This window comes from Stegodyphus dumicola, chromosome 4, assembly GCF_044657685.1.
Source record: "Stegodyphus dumicola isolate Sdum_Otavi_A_Nest chromosome 4, ASM4465768v1".
Classification (NCBI taxonomy): Eukaryota; Metazoa; Arthropoda; class Arachnida; order Araneae; family Eresidae; genus Stegodyphus; species Stegodyphus dumicola.
This window is the reverse complement of record NC_140771.1, coordinates 176,587,242-176,614,069: the sequence shown is the minus strand read 5'-3', so window position 1 is coordinate 176,614,069 and position 26,828 is coordinate 176,587,242. Positions and strand designations below refer to the sequence as shown.

The window sequence follows — 26,828 nt, the reverse complement described above, 5'->3', positions numbered from 1 at the left end:
ATAAATATCAGAAAATTTAAATAAACCCTCTAATTTTATTTTAATACGTTGCTTCGCTTTTCAAGCGAATCTACAGCCATTCACGAAATATTAGCATATTTTACTTTCATGTTTAGTCTTTCTATTATTAATAAATAAACTAAATATTTAAAAGCAATCTATGCAGTTCTTTTATTATAGAATATTATGTTTTTAGTTTTTAAACTGATTGATTTAATTAAAAATGTATTTAATTCATGTTATACCTAATTAAAAGCACTGAATATTTTTATAGAATTATATTTTCTATAATATCGATAAACCACATTAAAATTTGAAAGAACCCTTTTGGAGGCTTGTTAAATCTGAACCCTTTCAGATATTTTTTAAGACACATTTTCTTATCATTGAAATGTTCTTATCATTGACACCTAAGAATAGCATATATGATAAAAAATATTAGCGGAATGAACCTGTTGAAAATGATTTAGACCCTACCATATATTCCCGCATTCGATTCAAATCTTTATCTTGTTATTAGCAAATGAAAATTTCCGATTTTTTTATTAAATATGAAGTTTCTCATTTGTTTCTTTTAATAACCTAATTATTACAAATGATTTAAATACGTCTAGTAATCAAATTTTATTCGAAATATTTCAGAGATCCAAAATGTATGTTTAAATTTGTACCATTTATACAAAGTTAAACTACCTTCTTTCCCAAAAACATTTGCCTTTTTGTAAATGTAGAATGATCTGCCTATATATAACTTCACAAGAATTTTTAGCGATATTTAAATTAACTAAATAATTAAAAAAATGTATAACTGACTTACGAATAACGCAATAAAGCTTCTGCAGAGATATAAGTGTTATATATATATTGGCTTTTGAAAAACAAAGAAATTTCTTTTCTACACATGTATATTTAATTATCTTTTCAGCTTATAAATTGTGAAAAATAGGCGGTACTTAAATTATAGGCTATTTTCCCTTCTGATATGTACATGATTCAGGTTTCTTTCGTTAACGGAAATTAAATTCGATTAAAACCCTATCGTAGAAGTTTCAGTTCTAGAAAACATTTTTTTCTAAAAGGTATATCGCCGGTTCAATCAACAGCTTTTTTAGTTGACTTTGTGATAAAATAAAACCATATTTGACATTAATTTTAATTACAATAAATAAACAAAATATAAAAAATTTGAAAGTTTTCAGATTTAAACGGTTGACCCAAATCAATCTGCTATATATTTGAAAAACGGAACCTACACAACAACACCATTCTGTAAAAACGCTGAATGTTTTTAATTAGAAGTATCCTGAATAAAATACATTTTCATTTAAATTGTTCAGATTAAAAAGTCAAAAAATTAACAACTGTATTTATTGCTTTTCAATAAATTTGTTAATCAATAACAGAAAGATTTCATTTTGCCGACTTGTAGCAGACTCGTATGAAAAAGTGAACCAACGTAAAATTGGGCTAAAAACATAATATTCTTTTTAAATTATATCTTAACATGCCTTCAGGTTCTTCCAGTTACTGAAATTAATATTTACTTGAATCGTTTATATTTGTTATAGTTTGCAACATTAGATTTCTTTAACAATGCTATCTAAATGAATTAAACTTTTCCAATGAAGAATGGCTTCCAGATCAAATTTCTTAGAAGAAAGCTTTATACCCTCTGCTATATAAAATATTTCGTGTTTCGCGCTTTCTGGTTAGCTAGTGATTCACGCAACGCTCGAGTAGCCAGACATCCTCTGCACGAACACTAATAGTAACGGTATTCAAATACGTTATAAAAAAGAGCATCCAAGATAATTCTTTATGTCTAGTATATGCAGGCTATAATTTGCTAATTTTTGTTTTTGTTTTTAATATTGAAAAATTAATGGCATAATAAAGGAAAAATTGATTTAAAGGAAAACAACATTAAAGAATTAAATTCCATATTATCGAATAATGTGAAATGGTTTTGGTTTGGTTTATTTAATTATGGCAAAGCACACTAGGGCTATCTGCCTATGGTGTGAAATGACTGGATAGTATGAAACTAAGTGTACATTCTGAAATTTACTATTGATTCACTACGTATTTAAATGAAAGATCGAAGACACAAAAGCTTATGTACAAGCTGAAAACACACAAACTTACAAGAAAACTAAGTATCAAAGAATATTTTAAGCTTCACATTGTCCATTAAAAAATTTAAAAAAAGAGGTTTTAATAAAACAAGCTTTCGCTTAACAATCATAAAATCTTTAATGAACAAAAAAAAAAAAAAAAAAAAAAAAAAGAAAAGAAAAAATTATAGATTTAACAGAAAAAAAAAAAAAAAAAAAAAGATTAAATGATCCTTTGTACGAAATTCACCTACAAGAAAAATAAAATTGTTGATGCTTAAATAACGTATGTAATTGCATTTTCAAAACTATAAGATTTTATAAATTTTTAAAGCGCACCCCATGCTTTTGTTATTCATGATCTATAGTTGTTGAATGTTGAAAAGAGTATTATTTAATCTCTTATTCCATTTAATTGCACGATAAACTATATTTTTGGCGACATTAAAAATTTTATGAATTTTAAATAAAGCCTTATTCTATTAAATTTTCTAATTATTTTTAATTTTAATTTTTTTAGTCTCAATGACATGCTCTCAGTCCAATTATTCAACTGAAAAATAATTTTTCAACAATTAATTATCATTCTGTTGCTTCGAACAATATTCTTACACGAAATGGTTGAAAAAAACCTGTCGATTTTATTAGGGAATAGAAATTTCATTAAAATCTCGTATAAATTTCATTTAAAAGATTTATTTTGCTCTTTACTTTAGAGTTAGTTACCGAGAGCTTTAGTTTAATCATTAAACAAAAGTATGCGCAAAAAATCGCCCCAGATTAAACCGATCGTCCCAGACCGATTAAATTAAAAAACTATAAATTAAATTTCGAAAACCTCGCTGCACCATATTGTATTATCCTCCACAAATAGTAATATGTGTACGAAATTTCAGCTTAATAGCTTATCAGGAAATACCTTAAAAATTGCCGAAAAACATTTAACCATAGTGATAAACAGCATGAATAAACTGCTAAAAGCTTAAAAAAGCTGAGAAACTATTACAAGTTTAAAGTCAGAGAATTTAATGAAGATCTAAAGACATTTTACGCTTGAAATTACTACAATACGTGTAAATATATACATACACATACTGAAGCGCTAAAACATTATGACCCCCTACTCAATAACGCGTTTCACGAATATTGGCCTAGCTGCAACTCACCTTGGAATGGATGCCACAAGTTTTTGGTAGATGACTGGAGACAAGTTGTACCAAATGATTAAGCAGCGGTCACGCAAAGTCAAGATATTCCGACATGGTAGGGTCTGAGCTCTGAGCTGCTGCTCCATGACATCCCAAATGTGTTCTCCCGGGTTGAGATCTGGCGAGTTAGAGGGCCAGGAAATTAACTGGAATTCATCCTCATGCTCCTCAACCACTCCAACATAATTTCAAACTTGTGACATAAGGCGTTGTTCTGCTGGAAGATTCCATTTCCACTTGAGAAGACAGACGCCATGTAATGGTGCAACTGATCCACAGTTATGTTCATATAGTCCGTAGCTTTCACGGTCTGCTCTATCACAACTAAGTGTCCCACAGTCGCCCATGAGAACGTCCCCCAAAGTATAATACCACCACCACCACCTTGTGTATGACCTGCTGTACGGGAAGCCCGGAAAGCAGCGTACTCTAACAGGACTGTCTATGTGATGAATGAGAAATCATGATTCATCCAACCGAGCAACTGTCTTACATTTATGGTCCAATCTCGATGTTCCCGGGTCCTTTCTAAGCGCAATTGGCAATGACGCTTGGTTAACAGAGGCACATGAATGGGATGTCTGCTGAGCAGTCCGATATCCAACAGTGTCTACTGAACTGTGTATTCCGAAACACTTGCACTTGAATCTGCATTGTATTGGACTGCCAGCTAAGCCTTTGTCTGGAGCCGATTTTCTTGTACCAAGAGGGACAGTCTCCGAAGTCTTTTTTTTTTTTTTTTTTTTTTTTCATGACGTGTGAACGTCTAACACCTTGGCGTCTACTGCTGGTTTCGCTGTCATGTATCCACTTTGCGGAAATATGGCGGATCGTGAACAACTTACTAGTCGTGCAGTTTCAGAGATATTCGTTCTGAGTCTTTGGGCCATTACAGTCTGTTCTATCAAAATCGCCTAGATCATCAGCTTTTCCCCTCACTCGCAAAAGTAAATGCAAGAATAATTCGTTGTCTTCTTCAGTAGCAGTCTCACTTAATCTCGTGTCCTACACATCCAGACGATTTAATTATTAGATATTTAGTTGCATCAGTTGACAGTTATTAAGAACTGACTAAAGTTCTAAAATACATAAAAGAGCCATTTGAATTCAAAAATGATACTTAGCAGTTAAAATGAATAAAAGCTCAAAGTTCAACTAATGGTAAAAGTAAAAGTTTTTTCGTATCGAATATGAGAAAATGTGAAATGAAAGTTTAATGCATTTAATCGTGGATAATTGCAAATAAACCAGATAATTGTTTCTTACCGTGGTTTACATATACTTATAAACCATAACTAACGAAACTACGAAATATTACAAATAAAATAGGTACTAACAGATGAGTGAATTTACTTCTTATCCTAACAAAATTGTATTTTTAGTTTAAAGAAACGTAAATCTAAATTTGACAGTTTAAAACTTTCAAATTTATTATTTAGTTGACATTTTGACATTTGATAAACTAAAGCGATTGAAGGATTTTTAGCGATATAAAAATTCACATTAATTTATATGTTATGAAAATATGAAAAACTTTATTTTAACCTATGAACTTAACTATAATTAAAACAGATCACACAAATAATGAAAACCGTTTCCATAGTTATTCCAGATGAATGCTTACTCATTCACTTTTTCCAAGGTCAACGTATGAAATTATTTTTATTTCGCTCCTTAATTACTGCAAAGCACTAGAAAGCTTAGGAGGTTTTTGAAAATGATTCATCGATAGTATGAGGGTTGTTTGCGTTAGTTACTCTGAAACTAAATCAAGGAACTCTTGCTATGAAAAATTTATTCGCAAAAATATTCGGAATTCAGATTATTTGAAATAGAGAAACACTTGTTTTCGTTTGGGAGTCTAGTGATATGCAAAACGAAACGATTTACGAAAAAAAAAAAAAAAAAAAAAAAAAAGTCTTTGAAATTTCTGGCATGTGTATGTTCATAGCAATATTTTATGCCGTTGTATTTATAGTGATGGGTAAACTGCATTTCAGAATAATATTTTCAAAATATATTTGCATTTTTAAGGCTAAATTATTGAAATATTTGAAGTATTAGAAACTAGTTGAAGAGGAATAGGGGTATTTATACTCATTTGTTTTGCTGAATATATTTACTGAATGTGAGTTTGAAAAATATATTGATAATAACATTACGATATCAATGATGTATTTGAATATCGCACTTAAACTCAAGTAAATTATAAATATTTTCAACCATTTATATTGAAAAAACTATAAATTGAAATTTGCACCAAGTATTTCAAACCATATGAAAGATATTTCAGCACAGATTTCTGGCCTTTACCATTTCTTGTCAGTGTTACTAAGATATAATCACTAGAAATATAAGACGGATAAAAGTATCACATGCAGAGACATAAAAAATTCCTTATTAATTATTTTCAATGGTCCAGGCATTTGAGATATTAAGAATTGCTTCACTCATTTTTCATTAATGATTAAACCGTTTATGACGTTTTCACATTAGACATATTCAGACATTACGTTTTGTACAAGTTTGTTTCACATTATCGGATAATAAGACATTTTTCTTCGATTAGAGATTGAGGTGCGTACATACACATATCTGATAATTTAAAATCTTACTTTCTGTCTTCAAAAAGCCTACACTTATTGAGGATGGAGAGAGAGAGTGTGTGTATCTCCTGAATACAATTTTAGTACATATTTAGTGAAGTAAAAAATGTCCCCCCTCTAGAAACCTGTAATGAATAAAATTGACAAAAATTTAATAAATTCCATGATGCAAATAATATATTCATCACAGCTTTACACAGAAGTTTGCCTAATGAAATGAAGTCCATAAACATGTTTTTAATCCTTTCAATTGTTCTTAAGTAAACTATTTAATACTAACATTTCTGAATATGTTATTTAAGTCTTCTTAACGATGTTGGGTTCTTCTGTAATTGAAGGCTTTGTTACAGATCCTACTAGACTGTCAGCAAGTTGTCGTTGAGTCTGAAATAATCACAAGATCTTAAGAAGTTTAAAATTCAATTTTAAAGTGAATAGAAAGACATTGCTTATGCTACAAATGAACGTCGGTTACTTTGAGGGTATTTAAATTAACATGACAAAAAGTTAAGTTTCAAATTTAGGTAACACAGTCAGAGATTCCGCATAAAATAAACTAATTAAGTTGGCTCAAAATAGTGAGCGGCGCGTACTTTTAAACGTCGGCTAGCAAGACGCTAACGTTGGAATATAAGCAGAGCTGTCGAGAGTAAACAACAGCAATACGCGGCTGCCGGAAGCGCTAATCTAAACCTTCAAAACTGCCAGCTTAAATACACGAAATAAACTAATTTGCATTCTGGTTAAGACTTTAGAAAGGAGAAGTTACAGTAATGGCTTGAAATACCGTACGAAGAAAATGAAATCAATTGTACTTTGATCAAATGTTATTAGAACATCCGTAAATAAATTTCTGAAAGAAAATATTTAATACTAAGTAGTAGGAAGAAAAGCAAAGAAATAATTTATAAAATTCGGTGGTAACACCGAATTTGTAGATTTTACACCGATACCGATATTACCGATAATTTGTAGATATCTACAAAACATTTTACATGATCTTCCTTTCAAAACTTGTGATACCATGTTTTATAAGACCAAGGGTTGCGTCGTTAGGAAATGATGGAATATGCTGTGGGAATATTTATTACTCATTCATATAAACACCATTCGACAAATAGATTTAAAATTCCGATATATAACTTAAACAGAAAACAGTTTCTGTTTAAGCAGGCACTTAAAGAAAGCTTTTTACGAAAACATTTTTCTACTTTGGCAGGTAGCTCTCGTATGTTTTGCCTTAATCTAATTCAATTCAGAACAATCGAATCCAATCCAAAGATTCCAAATTTTACTGGCAGTAAGCTAATGTTTAAATTATGAACCCATTCAAATTTCTATCCTAATCCTAAGGTATATGCAAGCAGAGTTGCTTAAAATAGCTGTGAATATTTAACACTAACAACAAATATCTCACAGTCTTTACATTTATCAAATACGGAGAGGCAAGTGTAAAACAGAAGGAACAGTAATATAATTCAGATTATAAAGCTTCAGGCAACAAAATATCAAATATTTTGAATTTCTAACTGATTTGTTTTTAATCATTTCCCTGTGATTTAATTGCCAAGGGGTTTAGAATTATCCTAGCAGTGATCTATAATCAGATGCCAAGAAAAATATCTTAATGTTTTGAGATTAAACTCATCCGTGGATGATAATTTAAACAATTATGAAGAATTCTATATATACCTAAGATATTTTGATTTTGTTTCATACGACTTTACCTGTATTGGCATTACAATAAATTTGCTAATGTAGAAGAATAACGCTGGTTTAGGAAGTAGATTGATAAAGACAGTAATAATTAATATATTATAAACAAAATAACATGCCAAGTAAAATCAAAAATTCTAAAAACTGAAATAATACATTTTGTTTTAGTATTACTTTAAATTAATAATTAATTTTGTGTAGGCAAATTGCAATAAGAATTGAGTAATATATTCGAATTTTGTACTTTGATAATAACAAATCATTTTTACTACGATGCTTAAAAAATTATTTTTGTATTTATAAACTATAAAAAGTTCTTAATCTATAGAAAATACTATATATAATATAATATCATATATAATATAATATTTTCTATAGATTAAGAATAGAAAAAAATATTTTCCAGTTTCATTTATACGCCTTCTAAAACTACTACGTTGCATTTCAGCACATTTTTTTTTTTTTTTTTTCCTGTTAACATATACCAATAACTGTCAAATTGCGCTTCGCCTTTGAGGTATGCAGGGACGCCATTAAAGTGCAGTGAATTTGTTTCAAATATCTAAGTATATCTATACAATTTTTGAGAATTTCAGTTTAATTAAATTTCATTTTATAAATTAATGAAACATATATTTTACAGCTATGAAAAAAAAATTCCATTAATGAAATTCCATTAATGAAAATTCTTCCTGTGTAGTTAAACTTTTAAAAATGGAAAATTTAAATGCACGATGTTTTTTTCACTTCGTTGAGCTTTATTAAAAAATGACATAACTGAATAAACGATTGTATATAAACGATTCGCTTCCGTTCTTGAATAAAAATAATACTACCTATGATTAGTAACTTACAAAATTAACATTCTTTCGTCATTTATCAGGTTTGGCAGCTATTTTTAGAACAAGCTTAGCAGCACTCTTAAAACAATCATTATTATTCCCAACTGCAGACGAAAAAGTTGTTTGATGTTTTATTAGCTTCCGAAATCTATGTCTGATTTCGCTAACACAGTTTTGAACGGCGAGAAATGCTCTGCAGAGGTAAAAAAGGGCTTAAGAAGTTTGATTCTCTTGATCACAACATGATTAAGTGAAACAGGGTTTCAAACGACAACAGCCATCAAAACTAAAAGCAAGCCTGGAGGGAATGTTCAGAATGAGATGTTAATTGCAGTTTCCAAACTTGTACTGATATCTGAAGAGCTAATGGGGAAAAAAAGTGCACTCTCTTCAGATGAATGTATGATTTAAAGAGAGATAACACAGAACTTATGTTTTTTATTTATTTTAAGAATATTTAAACCACTTGCGTACCTTACAGGCTTACAGATGTCAGGGAAAAGAAATATAGCAACGCAACACGAAATAAAATAGTTACAAATTCACTAATGAAATACAAGAAATAAATATACAGAAAGAAGAGGATGCCATTTTATCTTGCACAAACACATGTAGAGGGGGAAGAAACTTAATGTTTCAAGAATTTAATTGAAGAATGAGTTCTTTTTCCTCGCGTAAGCTTTGAACAGTAAACAAACAAATGCATTCTGCACTCTCTAGAACCTACAAGAACATAAGCCTGTACGAAATAGCTCTAATCTCTTCCGATATGAGTTGAAATTACCGCACTCAGTTAGAAAATTGAATGAAAAAATCGTTTATTATTAAATCTGCGAGGATTATATTATTAAATCTGCGAGGAGATATTTTCCTTCAGTCGTTGTTCTTTCGTTTTCATTTTAGTAAATGTATTTGAGCAAATTGTTAGATTATTTTACTTTTTGTTCTAAAATTTTAAAACTTCTACGACACCGGTTTTGGAATCATAAAATCTTTTAAAGAGGGAAGTATAAAATGATTTAAAATATCAGATTACAGATACCTCAAAATAAAATTTATCACTGAAATTAAAGGATTTGATAAACATAAAAAATGCATATAAATGATTCGCTTCCGTTCTTGAATAAAAATAATACCCATGATTAGTAACTTATAAAATTAAAACTCAACTGAAGAAATATTTCAATTTCAAAACGACCCAGTGATTATTTATGCCTTTTCATTTTGAATATAAATTGTTATAAACTGAAAAATATCAAAATATTACCTTCGAATAAATGATTTGTAAAATCAATAATTTGGTTTATACTAAGTATGTAACTTTTATAATGGCGCAGATAAATGAGGTATTTTTATAAGCTTATATTTATTCCCTCATGATGTTTGTAGCTTATGTCACTCATTGTCAAAGATATTTAATATGCTTAATGATAAGCTATTAAGTTCATGTTTTATTCCCTCACTATTTGTAGTTGGCAATGCAAAGTGGTGAATCGATTTTTTTTTCAAAATTCGATTTATATTTTTTTAATGTATTATTAAAAAGGATTTTTGTACATATTTTCATAATACTAAAAATCCCAAATATATACTTTTTTGCTCCATCGAACAGAGTGGATTAGTTTATTAACTATTTTATGAATTTTAAATAAAAATTTATTTAAAAAAATTTTCCTTCATTTCTTAAAATTCCTCTTTCATTATGTACATTACGAACAGTGTTTATGATTGCTATGAATTTTGCAATCTGTTAAACGGCACTTCTTAATAGGTCAAAAAAATTGTCGATGAAAGCATACGTAAGTATAAACATGTATCCCGATTGATTTTTAAATATATTAAACAAAAATGAATTTACACTAAATTTACATAAAGGAAGCGGTTGAAGTTTGCGACCGAGTAGACGACCATTAAACGACCATTAGACGACCATTAAAGTTCGACGTAGGTTCAAATCCTGGCAAACGGCTTGACTGAATGAGCGTTTCTGAGGTTCTCTCCACGTATAACGTAAGCTGGAGCCATTATTCTTTAGAAATGCTTCCACAAAACTATCTCTTCAGTCAGACGTCCTAATTTGTCAGTCCTATTTGTTTTGCATAATCAAATAATCTAAGCTATGAATGCTTAAGAAGGAAGAATGGGTTTTCAAATCTGAGTATAAATAAACAAATTTGAAGCACTGATATTATACCATGTTTTCGACTAATAGTGTTAATATTAACTCTGACTTCAAACTTCGAAGCATTATCTTCGTAATTATAAAAGTACCATCGCAAAAACAGAACAAGTTATTAATTTAAAAAAGTACTTTCATCTGGATTTCTTAACAACCTTTTCACAGTACGGGTTATTTTGAGTTATGAGGGTCATATTTTGAAATGTTTATATTTTTATGTTTATTTTAATATGTAAATTTCCTGTTAAAAAGTTGCACACCATTTTGATTTAATTACTAGCTATTAATTTATTACTTAATTTCGCAGCATACACTACGTGACCTTTAATAATATATACCTTCTTGATTAGAATTTTCTCCACTTTTGTTTATTTTACCCGACAAATTTGCTGCTCATCTTCTGAATTTATTATTTAATTTTATTATTATTTAAGATAATTACTTATTCACTACAAGAGTCATAATGACATAGGTTTCTGAGATCCCTATATTTGGCTGCTTGCAAAATTTCTAACTCCATTTCTTTTATATATTATATTTGCTGTGATCTTTAAATCTTAATTACACTTGTTTGGAAGAAAATTAATCTCTCTTAACGTTTATAAAAAAACCTCCATAAATTGTTACATTTCCATAATGGTAAAGATTGTACTTTATTAGAATACAAAATCGCTGAAAAAGATGTTGAAAACTGCACAACTACCCAAGAATGAACATAAATGCCAGAATGATATTTTTTTGCTGTTGTTAATATTTTTAACGAGCAATATAATTATGTTAAACGAGATGAGAGCATTACTATTTTACCAAAAAGCAACAATAAACCTAATATAACGGCTTGTAATTCAGCAACATATTCTGTAACAAGTATCAACGATATTATTATTAATTTTATCCTTGTAAAGATAAGCTTTTCAGGGTAAAACAACACTACAAAATTATGCTTATCATAATGTTTTCACTCTTGGTCCAGTTCTTTACCCTAAAGAATGATCTTCATTCAATAATATAAAATTATATGAGGTGTTAGGAAGAAAGCTAGGAATCTACTAAAGTTTCGTCACAGAGGAGACTTTGATGCAGAAATAAAATGATATGATGAAAAAAATTTCAATAAATTATACTAAGGGCAGCTTTTTAAATGATGCTTAATATAACTGTAATACGTTATGATTGTACTCAAATACCGGTGAAATTACTGAAAATAATTGCTATTAATATTTTTAATTATTACTATTAAAATTTTTAACGTAATTAATTGATGAAATTTTGTTATTATTAAAGCAAAGTATTTAGAGATATCAGCCATACAGATTACCTTTTAATGTTTGAATTTTTTGATTCTGTATAACAGCAAAGCGTAAAACTATGTCTCACGCAGTAACTTTTGTTTGCAACATGCTGATTATCTCAACATTTTACCATTTAAGGAAAAAAATAATTCCTGTATTCATGCACTTTGAAAGGGATCTGGGCAAAAATGTTATTCCATTATAAAAGGGCCCTCGAATTCGATATATGTGTATCTGTACAAGTTCTACAACAATACAAATAATAATGCTACCTATTTTATACACAAGTCCAATGTTTCGAAATTATAATCTAAAGCAACCTCTCTTCCGTGATAAAAGTTAATCAATCTTCTTGCATGCCCACTTACTAAATCCCAGTAGCAATGTATTTCTTGAAGGAAAGGGCAACGTCGTGCAAAATTAGTTTTACCTTCGACCTTCTTGAAAATAAAACACTTACAGGGTTGTAAATCATTCCGATTTTCATGCTAACTTTATTTTACACTGCAGTGGAATCAAGGAAATGCAGATTCTACATCCTTACTGCACTAAAATGCTGAGTAAAACTTCGTTAGTAACGGTTAGTTATAAAGCCGTTTATGGGGTGTGTGTTAGAGTAAATAGAGCAATCATTTGATTAAAGTTCTAAAAAAGAAAGAAAAGAATAGGCCTTTTCAGATGCAAATTTGTAACTGGAACTGCAGGCTAAGTGTACAAAACAACATAATCGTAAAATGTGTACAAAACAACTAAAGTGTGCAAAACAACATAATCGTACAAAACAACATACTCGAAATAAGAAAAATGAATTGATAACCAAACGTGGCAGTAAATCTAATAAGAGATTTGCCTTGACGAGAATTTTAAGTACTAACTCTTAATTGTTTGGCAATGAAAAAACAATAAATCATACAGATCCTGAAATTACACTCGAGCAGAAATAAAATAATTTAAATAATCTAAACGACTTAAGTTACAGTAAAATGAAAAAGTTACAAACATTAAATATTTTGCTATTATTAATAAAAATTATATAATTCAAAGCGAAATTAATTTAGTATGCAGTAGAACTTAAGGTGATTTCTTTTTACTCCTGGCGGACTTCTTTTTATTCCTGTCAATTAAACAGGATTATAAATGCTGGATATTTGTATCACGCAAAACCTTAACCCATTTAGAGATAAATTAGTTTCCTTTCTATTTTACTCCAAGCACGTGCTCGATTACGTATAGCTCTAAATAAATATACCAATAAAATTTTTCAACAAAATTAGCTTTTATCCGGCGGGATAGGAATGAGGATATGCTTCAAAGGTGGCAAGCGTGGTGTCAAACATTATAACTCAAATTTAAATACTAATTGACATAACGAAAAGAAATCGCTTGTTAGTTAATATTTAGAATTTAATAAATATTAAAAAGGAACTAATGAATAAGAATGGTAGCGTTTTATCAAATATAGAAGCCATGAATTTAAATTTCAATATATCAAAAATGTTTAAGGTTGATATATATTAAATACGTGAATCATCGTAATTAAGGATATCCAATATATTCTCTATGATTACATTCATGAGATTACCACGAAACGAAAATACAAAAATACTAGTATGAATTATTTAACACTGACCATTCACGATATGATTTATTATCACAAATTTTGTTATCAAGCGAAGCAGTCTCGCATTTATTCTCATATATTCTTTTCCCTCAAGCATCAATCCATTAGCATGAAAGTGTGTACCCGACATGTTTTATCTTCTCCCAAACTACCCTCTTATAATTTATGCGTCTGAATTATTTTTCCTCGGATGCGAAATGATTATAAATATCTTCTAAGCTTGCAAAAGTTTTCGAATTTCTTATACCGCTCTTTTACGAGTTTATTATCTATTTTTATTAGCTTCATCCTAGACGTTGGTGAGATAGCCTGTTTGCTAGACTGGGCTAGAGAACATGGCACCGCAAAATGCAAGGTCATGGAAGCTGAAAAGCAAGATAACGATAACAGCGACCCGAAAGCTAACTACGAGAGTAATAATAAAAAAAAGGGCATGAAAGCAGATACGATAGTCTCCCCTGGCTTGATAAAATAAATAACGATAAGCGAAAACAGCCCCGGGCGTGCAACAGTTTAGCGAGTTGAATTATGAGCAAGAGTTTGACCTACCTTAACTGTAGCCGCTTGGTTGGGGGCTCGGAGTTACAACAGCTACCTGCAGTGCTCTGAAGCTACTGTGGATTCAACCACTTTCACCTCGGTACTTCGATTCCGCTGTGAGGATTCGGATGGATTCGTCTCATGATGTGACGCAAACTGCCTCATTATGTGAGACAAGAGGCGGAGCTTGCTGATGGGTGGGCGGGGCAGTGTGACAACAAAGAAGTGTCAATCATCCTTAGCGATGAGGACATTTCCTTTCGCTTCCCAAGTAGTGCATTATTTTAATAGCGTGTGTGTATGTAGAATAATAAGAGCTCGTTAGAAATGAAACACTCTGGGATTAAATGAAGTCGGTCTTGGTCTAGTCATCACCGTGGGGACAGGTTTGAGCTATTAATTTGAGTTCGCTAAAGCAAACAATTTTAAGTTTTGATTTATTTTCTTCAAGGATTTTCTTAGCAGAATCCTTTGATAAATCCTTACCATGGAGGTAATTAGAAGCTAATGTATTCATGTTATTTTATCAGTGTGTGTGTGTGTGTGTTTCCTTGTTAAAAGATGAATTTAACTTGATTAATGTTTACAATGCAATGACTATGTCCTATAATTAATATGCTATAACTTTAGGGCTTGTTAAATCAAGTTGCGATCACTTAAGCAAGCATACACATATCTATAGAATAAAGATGAATACATGTAAAACGTTACATTCCACAAATATAATAAAGTGATTATGTTTGCAATTGTCCATTCTGTAACTAAAGAAATTATATTGGAAGCTTATTTTAAATTCCGTTATCTCGAGGATTGCTGTGATCATTAAAACAGAAAAAAATATTAGAAAAATATACGCAAAGTACTATTGACACGATAGTATATTTAGATACTAGTACTTCTCTTCTAAAACGCACACTCAGTACGATAAATAAAAAGAAAAATCAGTACGATAAATAAAAAATAATAAATAAATAAAAACTACAACTTAAGTGAATTAAAAAAAAAAGCTAACAAGGACGAGTCAATTTTGTTTTAATAATTGACTTTAATTTATTGACAAAAGTGTTTATCTACCTGTATTTAGATTTGGAATCTGAGAAAATTCAGAATAATTAATAATTCATCGAAATCATAGAATTTAAGACGCATCCCGTTTTTCACGATATTTATGTGAGATAAAAGGTATACGTTAGCATAAATATGATAAGGCGATATAACTTAGTGTAAAAAAAACTGAATCTTCTTCAAAATATATTAAGTTTTATGAAAGCTACATTAAAAAGAGTTGGAAAAAAAACACAGTCTATAAATCACATTAAGCGATTCATGATTAATGGATCAATCGTAATATCAGTGAATGAAATCTACTAAAAGTTCCTTTACACATAATTTTAAGTTTAAAAGAATACAATACTCTTACTGTATGTACAGTTTCCTTCCAAGGGCAATGAACATAAAATAACGCATAGAAGGATGGTTTTCCAATACACATGAAGAATTGTGCTGGCTCCTGGAGGGTCAAACTTCGAGTTTGATATATATTGGAAGAAAAGAAGACAATATATAAAGTTGGAGGGGTCATTTTGAAATTATAATCGACCAAAAAAAAAAAAAAAAAAAAAAAACTGTTCATGGTATTTTTTTCACGGGCCAAAGTTTGAAGGTTTAATAGTCAAAGTTTTCAATGCTTTTCTTCCATATGTTAAACCTGCAGATTATTTCCTTTTCTTAAAAATTAACACTGGAGAGAGGGGGGGGAAGAAATGAAATAAAATGAGATTTGGTAACAAGGTCAGGCTAAAAAAAATTTAGACTTAATGCAAGCATGAGAAAAAGTTTTTCACAAAAGTTCACTAATAGGAAATAAAATCCGTTATAGTTTCAGCATTATATTTTATTCGGAATAACTTTTTTTTATAAACACCGATATCGAATTAGTATATTTGCGACAACAGCTAGAAAAACGCGCAAGAATATTCAATTAATGTTTTAATATTTTGAACACCAGATATAGATATGAACGACAATCTTGATTCAAAAATGATTTCTTACGTATGTCTATCTGGTCAGCTCGTTAGAGTATTCTATCAGATACTAATCATCATTCAAACAAATTATAATGATGCAGCTTTTAGTTAATTAGGATGACCACTCAGCAAAATATTTCTTACTCTTTATATAAGGAAGAATATTAGATTGGGGGTGTAATAATTTTATTTGTTTCGGTATCACACTGTTTTAAGACATTTTGCTACATTATTCACTCATTATCACAGACAACTATTCGCAGATTTAACTAAAATTAGCAGATTGGCCATTATGGAAAGAGAAATGTTAATTTTCACCTCACTAGTGGTAGCCATGTGCGAATGAAATACTCCTGCAATTAATAATCATTTATACAGAAATTCCAGTTGTAAATCTATCATTTACTATTTGTATTAATTTATCATATATTTAGTTTCATTTTAGCGCTTAAAATTTTGCAACATTGCATTTTAAATTATTTAACATACTATTTCATATATTCTCATAAACAATCAAACAAAAAAAATTACCAGAACAAATATTGTCTTTAGCAAATTCAGCCAAATTAAATAACTTATTAAAAAACTATAGTACCTATAGAATCTACTCCTTAAGGGTTGAGATAGCTGCATTTGTATTTAATTATAGACTTTGACTTTCTTTGGGAGCATAAACTAAGTAGACTAACAGACTACTTAGTTTTAACCAACTACTACTAGTTCTTTCTCCTTAATACTAGTTTCTACTTAGTTTATAAAGAGCTAATAGACGTTAAGCGAATTATCGCTGAGTCTGGAATGAACTGAAGAGTCTTAATAAGTTTAAGATAAGCTTTTTATTAAAATCAAAATTTGAATATAAACTCACATCTTATACTCACAATATCAATCACCACTTTTGGCGATGCTACTTAAAATAGCAGTAAATTTTCAGAATTAAACTAAGCCTAGAAGTCGAAGACTACGCAATTAGCTTTAATTCGAAGTTGGTTCAAAAACTTGTGTAACGATTTAAATGATGGCAGCTTAATGCAAAGACGAATAATTTCAATCTTATCAGAGCTGGCGAAACCTAGTAACGTGGCCTCGAGAGGCGGAAACACGCTCTGTCTTACAATCCCCAAACCTCAGCTTAAATTCTCTCTGGCTGATTGTTATTCTGGTGTGAAACCAGAAAGGAGAAGTTACAGTAAAGATCTGAATCATAATAACTGGTTACATAAAATAATAAAAACCCTACATAATAATTCCTATCCTTACTGAAAATATTCTTTCGGTTTCTGCTGCTGGATAAAGTAGGCATAATGCAACTTTAAATAATGTTGTTAAATTAGGAGCCATTTCACTTTCTACAGTTTCTAACAGTTCCCATTCCTTAACAATTAACTGTTTCCATTCAAGATCCTTCTAACAGTTTCCAGTCAAGATCAGGGTAAGTCTTTTTGGCAATAACATTTGGAAATTCTAAAACAAGCAGTGATATTAGATTGCCAAAACTTTCGCACATTCCAGAATTCAACAAAGCTAAACCTTTTGAATATAGGATCTTTGGAATTTATTCGTTTGGTAATTTGGCGAGAGAACTAATCAAACATTGAAAATTAAACATATCCTCTATCAAGCACTATATGATTCTTCATGGTACTTTATTTTTATCTAAATTCATTTTAGAATGCCTAAAGCCTAATCGTTGTCGGCTAGATTTGTCTTTTCAGATAGCTTATCTATAACTTATCTAGATTTTATAGAATAATCCTTTTTATTTTTAGATTTATCTCTTACGAACTGACAAAACTGAAAATTAGATAAGGCTGGAAATATAAATTTCCATTTATTACTATTGGTAGAATAAATACTAAGTGAAAATAAACCTTGAACTAAAACATGTTCATAGAATCTTCTAATCATTTGAAATATAAACTCATATGTTCATGTTGTGGTTTATGGTCATGTATTAAACTATATAAAAGAAAGTAATAGATTAGTCTTACAATTATTTAGATAACCTTATTATGTTCATGGTATTCATCAGAAGAATATTGTTAAAGTTATAAATCAGTATAAATATATATAAGAGCCGATATCATTTAAAGAAAAGCAGAAAAAGAAAACTTTTATATTTGTAATCATTTGGAAATGAAATGTTGAATACAGCATTAAATGTTGATAGTTAGAAGAAATTCAGACTACCAATATGTAACACGGAGTGTTGTGGATGCAGCACAACAATTTATTATACAGTACAGGGGAAAATTTAATTGCTCTCTTAGATTTAACATAAGTAATTAATCTAACCTCGTCATATACATACAAAAGTATATGACGAACGCTAAACTTTCAAACTTTTAAATAAGTAATGCAATGTAAAAATGGGGAGAGAAAAATTTGGAAAGGGTTCAGATTTTAGCGATCGCTCAGAAGGGCTCTTTTAAAATTTCATATGCTTTATCAGTAGAGATTTTCGTTAGAGTTACCGTAAGTCGAATAGCGAAACATTTTATAGGATATTAGATGAATATGCACTTAGACTAACATGGGAACGTTATAAATCTTTTGTACATTTAAAATTTGAAAAAATATGTAATGTAATTCATTAAAAATGTTGAATATATTTTTAATTAGATGTATCATGAAGTAAATACATTTTTATTTTGACCAATCAGATTTAAAAGTAAAGTATAATATTTCATTTGTTACTTTTATATAGTTTAGCTGGTTAATTGATAACAGACATATTAAATATGAAAGAATAATATCTTACGTTTTTCCGAAAGGCAGCAGACTCGAATAAAAAGTGAAACAATGTATTAAATTGAAACAAAGCAAAATCATGCATCGAGGTTAACAGCCTTTTTGGGCTAGAAACACAACTCATTCAGTCTTTTATAAAAAAATCTGATGTGTACACCACATGACTTCCTTGTACGGAATATTCAATTATACGCATTTTTTCTTGCATTTCGTTTAAACTTATTGGATTGAATTAAACCTACTTCGCCGACAGCGCTTAAACCACAATAGAATAAATGCATTCTTTAAAATTCACTTTATTTGTTTACCATAGCGACACTCTGGCGTTAGGTTCACTTAACAGTATTATATTTTGTTCATATTATAACTCAGAATGCACAAAATTTATATCATTTAAAGAATTATCTAATCGTTGCCACATGTTCTATTCAAATACTATAATAAAGCTAGAACGATATATAAAAGAAATTAAGCAAACAAAACAAGAAAGAAACAGTTTTCACAGACGATTAAGTATTTCTCATTCAATTAATTCAGTTCTCAATTCGCGACAAGGCAAAAATGCATAAAAACTCAAAATATCTGTATTAAAAATTACGAAGTAAATCTTAAACACTTATTTCCTCGAAAAAATTCCAGAAAGGATTAAGCATGATTTAATTCGCAATAATAAATTAAGGCGTTATCTTTGTTGTTGCGAAGCTACGTTTCTCCAGATTGGCAACAAATCCACTACTCTGCTATTTCAAATGTAAACAAGCAATGACCGCCATCAGAAAAATTATTAGGCTTACCGGCACTTAAACAACTTTAAAATTGTTGATAATTCTAAAAATATTGCATGCAGATTTACTAAAGGTATAAAAACCTCAACCGAAAGATAACAACAACATAATTAAACATCATTTTTAAAGCAAAAAATGTACAATTTACAAACATACAAGAGTAAAGAAACTGAGATCACTGAGCCGGGTAACAGTATATATATATAAATATATTTATATACGTTTGGCGAGGCCGATTGCAACCGAAATATGAGGTGCACATCTACATGTTACAGTAGTCTTATATACAAAATTTCAACGTTCTGAGGCTACTCGTTTTCGAGTTATGCGAGATACGTTCGTACAGACGCCAAGAAAAATTCTCTTCAGAATTCATTTTAAAGCAGCTTTCTAATTTTTTTGGAGAAAAAGAGTCTTTTATTCTGTCCTTACGTACAGATATCACACAAATACATGGTTAAATTGCATTCGAAAGCGGTCAAAATGGATATTTTCGTTGAAATATGCTGGCTGAAACTTTTCGCGATTACAATACTTCCTTTTTACTTCGTTCAAGGAAGTAAAAATAGTAGTAGACTGAAACATCATTTCTGAAGTTTTCATATACTCGCAATTTTCTGGTGTATCATTAGGGCAGTAATTTTATCATGTCGCTAATTTCATCAAATATTTTCTCAAATTTTAAGAGATTTCGACAAGTTTTCTGCGAACGTCGAATAAATCTGAGAATTTCAGATTTTGTTATTATTTTTTGGCATTCATGTTAGTTCTTGGATTATTTTTATAGTCAAGCAATTTGTACGTTACTTTCCAGTAGAATTTCAACAAAAATATTCTTATTCAAAAATCCAATCTAGAAGCATGAACTTTAGATTGCAGTAAGCAGGACTTTTGTAATTCGAGAAAAACCATTTCCAATAATTACGTGAAGTCATTTTCTTTTGCATATCAATGCAGACGAAAAAATTTAATGCCGAGTGATAATTTCTAGAAAACGTGTTATTTAATGAAGAAAATCTATGTATGCGTGATGTAATACGTATAAAAAACTTTTTTCAACTAAATGGTAATTTTGAATAAAAGCGGTATGAATCTGTTTAGAGAAGATGAATTTTTAATTGAAATAGAAATTTCAATTAAAAAACATTATATAATTTTTATTTGGTTATACACTAGTTACTTGTGTTATTGTTTAGCAAATGATATGCATATTAAAAATGTCAAAAATCAATGTAAATTCTCTACTGATAGATTTTCACTGCTCACATTGCGACAGTCCTTCGAATTTTACTTTTATTCCCTCGCGATAAAAGTACTGCAGTGGTGTAGCCAGAGCTTTTGCCTAGAGAGTTAATCGTTTTGCCGCTTTTCTCTGAATGCATGCCGGAAGGTTTTAAAAATTTTCAAAATGAAATGCTGGAAAATAATTAAAATTTCCATATTTATTTTTAATAACAGTAAGAAAATTTTATTTCGAGCCTGTAAGCACTCATAAAAGCATTTTTAAAACAAAGTTGTACTCTCTCTCTCTCTTTTAAATATTATATTACATAAAGGAAATATTTATATGATGATTTCTACTTTGAATGCAAATCAAAATTATTTCAAATTAGTACAAAAAATTTAAAATTAAAATCTGTACTAAGGTTAGAAACTTGAAATTCATCAATTTTGGTCGAACTTGTGTATTCGTTTTCTTTATTTTATTTTACTCAATTCTTCCCTATACATTTGGAAAACTTTAGAGGTTTAAATGACATCTTGACGCTTTATAATAATAACACCTGAAGTAAAATATAATCGTTATCTTGAAAACTTATCAAATTTTCAACATTTCTTACGAAGAGAAATACAGTGCTGAAATTATCAAATACGGAGGGTGTTTACATATTTTAGAACGATTTAGATAAAGAAGTAAAAAGAAAGAGTTATTTTGGAATAAAAATTTCTATCAGAGGCTTATTGCCTGAAATGAGAAATAATGTCTGCTACTTTTAAATTTATTCTTCTTTCAGAACGTCATATGTAAATAAGCCGTGGATTGAAGGTATGTTTTTGCTCTTTCCTAAGAGAAATTTTCCTCTTCCATAATTCCAAAACGTTGAGAAATGCATAGTATTAAAATTTCTAAACTCAGAATAAGAAAATTATTAATAGGAAGGGGAAATCCTATAAATCATTATTTCTATATGAAAAGAAGACTCCAAACGAATGCCCGAAAAAGGTGCGTATTGTTCCTACTGTTTCCAAAGTTAAACTTATGGTAACAAGACAAAATCCGGTGACATAGAAATCAATTTCACAGTCTTTGAATATATCTGTAGCAATAAAAATAAAATAATAAACCAAGATTAAAAATTTAAAAGAGCTAAAAAACGTAGCGTTCACCAGCTTTTGACGAGACAAGTGTCTGTACGAAGAACAATTTGTGGAACATTGCATGAAAACAAAAAAAAATTGAAATGTATTGCGACCCATGATGAAATATGGATTCAACTGAAGGAATGAAGGTGGGGAAAAGTCTATTTATTATCGATAACGAAGAGAAAAAGTGTACAAACCTGGCTCCGTCAATACAAAGAATGTTTTGATTAAGGGATTTATGATTATCCACAGGATTTTCTTATAATGTGAAATTAAAAATAATAGAGTGGAAAAAATTGCTATAATCAACTCAACGTACTATCAAGAGACAATTTTACATCCAATATTTATTGAAGAAATTCCCTTTTTTTATTTCAATGACTTTCCAAGAGTGAAACTTCATCAAGGCTAAGCAACAGGTAATACTTTGAAAACACCATTGCATTTGTTGAAAAAATGAAGAATGATACAATTACTGCATATACATATTTTCAACGTATTCCTGAGAATTTCTCTGACGTTTCACCTATGGACTATTGTGTTTTTGTCTCTTGAATAGAGCTTTTTTAAGCATAAACCGACAACGACTGATGGACGCCTGGAAATTTTATGAAAAGGCCTTCTATCATGGAAATCATAGAGTTAAAAAAAAAAAAAGTCTTAAAAACTTCCATGAATTTTCTGAATTCGGGGAGAGTAGGAACGGGAAGAAAGAACTAACATGGAAAAGCATCTCATGGAATGAATATCATAACAATGATAATAAAGATAATATTAGGTGTCCCAAATAAAAGTATAACCAATCCAAAGCAAAATGCCTGCTAACTTGATTGGTAACTAAAATGCCTGCTAACATTAATTTATTGACAGTTTCCAATTTGTCATTGCACTTCCACGTACAGACATGTCCATTATATGCGGTAATAAAGACAGTGTTGTACTGATATTCGATCTTAGAATAATTGTATTTTGGACAAGCAGTGCTTATTTATTTTTTAAATGCAATGCAGTGACATACAGGAGGACTTTTAAATATGTGGAATAAATGTTAAGGCAGATAGAGGGTACCGTAATAAGATGATTTTGTAATGAAATGTGTGTGAGAGAAATGGTGCGTTAGCTTGAATGGCGAGGAGGTAAATGATAGGTGGCGCGTTGAGGGTGGTTCGTGATGGTGAGGTGATCGTAGGTTGCGCGAAATTCTATGAAAAATTAATACATAACCTTTGCTAACCTTTGGTAGGATAAGCATTTAAAAGGTATTCATTAAACTGCGCTGAAATATATTTCAAGCAGTGTAAACACCCTCTGTACTTCTTACAAATCGTTTCAGAGAAATGTTTCCATTTCTCATCTATCATTCTACCATTACAAAATCGCAATGAAAATTATTCAAAGAAATCACAAAGAAAAGAATTTTGTTTTGTTGCCCGCTGATAAAAATGAGTAGTTGAATCGCATATCTCAGTCACTGGCAATCTATATAATTCCTGGCTGTTAATCTATATAATTCCTGTTAATTCCTTGTTTGATTTTAATGCTTCTGGAAAGTGATTGTATTGAAATACTGGCAGTCGCTGATACAGGACTCGCAGGACATTAGTTTAGAAGGCAAGATTCCTAGCAATTGGATATTATTTTTCTCTTCCCTCTCGTAAATATGGAAATTCAACGAAGAATTAACATATTAACATTGATATATTTTGTTGGCAACCGCCGTGGATTTCCCTAGCGCATGCGCATGATAAGCAAGTTCTCTGCTGCGTAATACTTATACCACATTTAACAACAATCCGGGAAAAGAACATTGGCATGCTGCGAAAATAATACTTCGATATCTAAAGGGAACACAAGATCAAGGACTAATTTATACGAAAACAGGAAAACCACTCATCGCCTTTGTGGATGCAGATTGGGCATCAAATGTCGATGATAGAAAATCCTACACCGGTTTTGTATATATATTAAGTGGTTCAGCCATAACCTGGGAATCACGAAAACAACGCAGTGTAGCTCTATCTTCAACGGAGGCGGAATATATGGCTCTGTCTGAGGCCGCCAAAGAAACCGTCTACCTACGTCGTTTCCTGAAGGAGCTGAGTTACAACATAGAACACCCAACAACAATATACTGCGACAATCAAGGAGCTCAGAAAATTACGAAGAACTCGGTGTTTCACTCCCGTACAAAGCACATAGACATTCGCCATCATTTTGTGCGTGAAGTATATGAACGAGGTGAATTAGATGTGCAGTACATACCTACCAGTGAAATGGGAGCTGATGTGTTAACCAAACCCCTGACTCCCGTTAAACATCAAAACTGTTGTACAATTGTAGGATTGAATACTGTTTAATATGCATTTTGTTTTACTTTTCAGGAATAGGAGAATCAACGTCGAAAGGGGGTATGTTGGCAACCGCCGTCGATTTCCCTAGCGCATGCGCATGATAAGCAAGTTTTCTGCTGCGTAGTACTTATACTTAGTTAGTGGTAGTTAGCCAAAGTCAATGGTGAGTATTGCATGTAAGAGAGAAGTGCAAAGCGCTGTGTAATATCATGTTTCTACTCTGCTGTTCAACGTCTTCGTAGTTTAAATAAATGTTTGTCATGTATATAGAAGACGTCATTTTATTCTTCATATTTGGTAGGATTAACATTTAATATTAGTAAAAAAATATTATGTTATCCTATGAAATTTAATAATTATTTATAAATCTAATATGGATACCGAAATAATCTAAAATTCTTCAAATATATTTTTGTTAAAAAGCTTTCATGCTTGCAAATTTTTCATTGCCTGCTTTGTTTGTTTTAGAACAGCATTCAACTCTCAAAAGAAAATAAATGTCTTAGCTATTTACCACTCATTCTTGAAAAATGGAATATAAAAACGTCACATTCATAAATCAATAAAGTGAACTGACATTGAATTAGTAAAATGAAAATATATTTGTACTAAATTTTTCCTAAACCTATATATCTGATTTTTCCAGACTAATTGCCCCACCAGTGGCCAAACGGTTGAAGACTACCGAATAGTGACAGTTCGTCGCATGTTCAAGCATAGGAAAATGAGATGGTAGCATGCTCAGTTTTTGTGCTATTCTTCATGTAGAACGTGAATACAAGTCCAGTTCCCTTAGAAAGTTGTTCGCAAAGGCATCCCTTAGGTAGATAGCCCTTGCGTGATTTGCCTTTCTCAAATAACTAACCAATCTCTAGACTAATTATAATTATCTAGAATATTTTACAAAACCTTTTCTTGTTTTGTACTGAAAATAAAAAAAAAATCTGTTTATTAAAATTTAATGAGGCTTAGTTGGCGTTTTTATATTTCATATTCATAAGCAAATCATTTGGAGCTTCGAATGGACTAGTGTTGCTGCAGTGAGCGGAAATCCTTTGTTACAGAATATTTTATGTCTTAAGTTGTCTTTATATCTGAAACAAAAAATAATTTACAAGAGCAAACATTAGAGAAATTTAAAACCAGCCTTATTCCGTACAGTAAATTTAAGGCATCAGATCTCATCCCCGAAATGACCAAATTTCATGAATTTTGCATTTTGTTGTTTTCGGGTTCTGTTCCGCAATCTGCTGTTTTTCAGTTTTATTGAATTGATTTTCACCTTATTGTTAATTAGAAGTGTAAACATTGAAGATTTAAGTATGATAAACAGTTGAAAGTTGGCATTTAAGTCAGAGAATGAAATATTTTAAATGTTCAAGAATCCGCCAAAAATGAATTTGAACAACAGTTTTTTAAAATACATATTTCAACAAACTTTTGAGAAAATAATAACAGTTTTAGAAATAACTAGCAATTTCCTTTGCCCACAAAATTTTATGGAATATAGAAATTACTAGTAATTTTGTTCCTAAAAGATTTGTTTGTTCTAAAGAAGATCCTAAAGATTCAGAAACATGGTCGTCTGGCAATTGAAATCCTTCCTTCTATTTACCATAGACTGAATTCCGAGTCTTTCCTCTCGTTAAATTTTAAAGTGTCTCAGTTTTTATCTGGTCACGGTAAATTTGCAAGTTATCTGTTTCGTTTTAATCTACGATCAAACAATTTATGTGAATGTTCAAAAAGAGTTCCTCAGGATGTGGAACATTTGATTTTCTCGTGCCCTACATTTGATGGCCCTAGATTATGCTTACAGAACGATTTGAAAATGTCCGGAGTGACTTGGCCAGTGAACTTATCTGTTTTCGTGAAGTCCAGATTGCTGTTCTCTGCTTTTGTTCACTTTATTTATGCATGTAATTTTTAATGTTTATTTATACATGTAACCTTTAATGTTCTAGTTAACTTACTTCTGTAAGCCCCGTGTTGTACATATGTGGTGCACGGGGAGTCTGTATGTTCTCAAAGGAAAAAAAAATAATATGTATATATATATATATATAAAAGAGAAAACAGAGGAAAAATTGCTAAACTTGAACCAGTGGAGAATATAACTTATAAATGTGGAGAATTTAAAAAATGTTACTATAATTTTTTCAGTAATAAATAAAATGACTTTAACTTTGCATGTATTTTTCTTAAAAACCAATTTCTACCTGTAAACTTGTTCATTTCAAAATCAATAAACCAAAATAATAATATATCATTAATAAGAAATTCTGTGTGTTTTGTCTATATATTGTTTTCTTGGGAATGTATTCAAAGAATTTTAAACTGAGAGTGTGTCTCTCTATATATAGAGAGAGTGAATCTTATATTATCGCCGGTGGCCACGAGCACCTATTTTAAAAAGTTGAATGATCAAAATG

The 26,828-nt window shown here is 30.3% G+C and overlaps 1 protein-coding gene across 2 annotated transcripts in view; it reads right to left on the bottom strand.

The window, feature by feature from the left end:
- LOC118200527 (transcription factor GATA-4-like) overlaps window positions 1-14,251 on the bottom strand; it is a 229,421-nt gene extending 215,170 nt beyond the window's left edge. Inside the window, exon 1 of one of the 2 annotated variants that reach the window (XM_085815805.1) lies at window positions 14,128-14,251. The gene's annotated coding sequence lies outside the window, so the exon portion shown is untranslated. The remainder of the gene's footprint in view (window positions 1-14,127) is intronic. The other variant, XM_085815806.1, reaches the window with a different exon arrangement.
- Window positions 14,252-26,828: the final 12,577 nt, after the last annotated feature.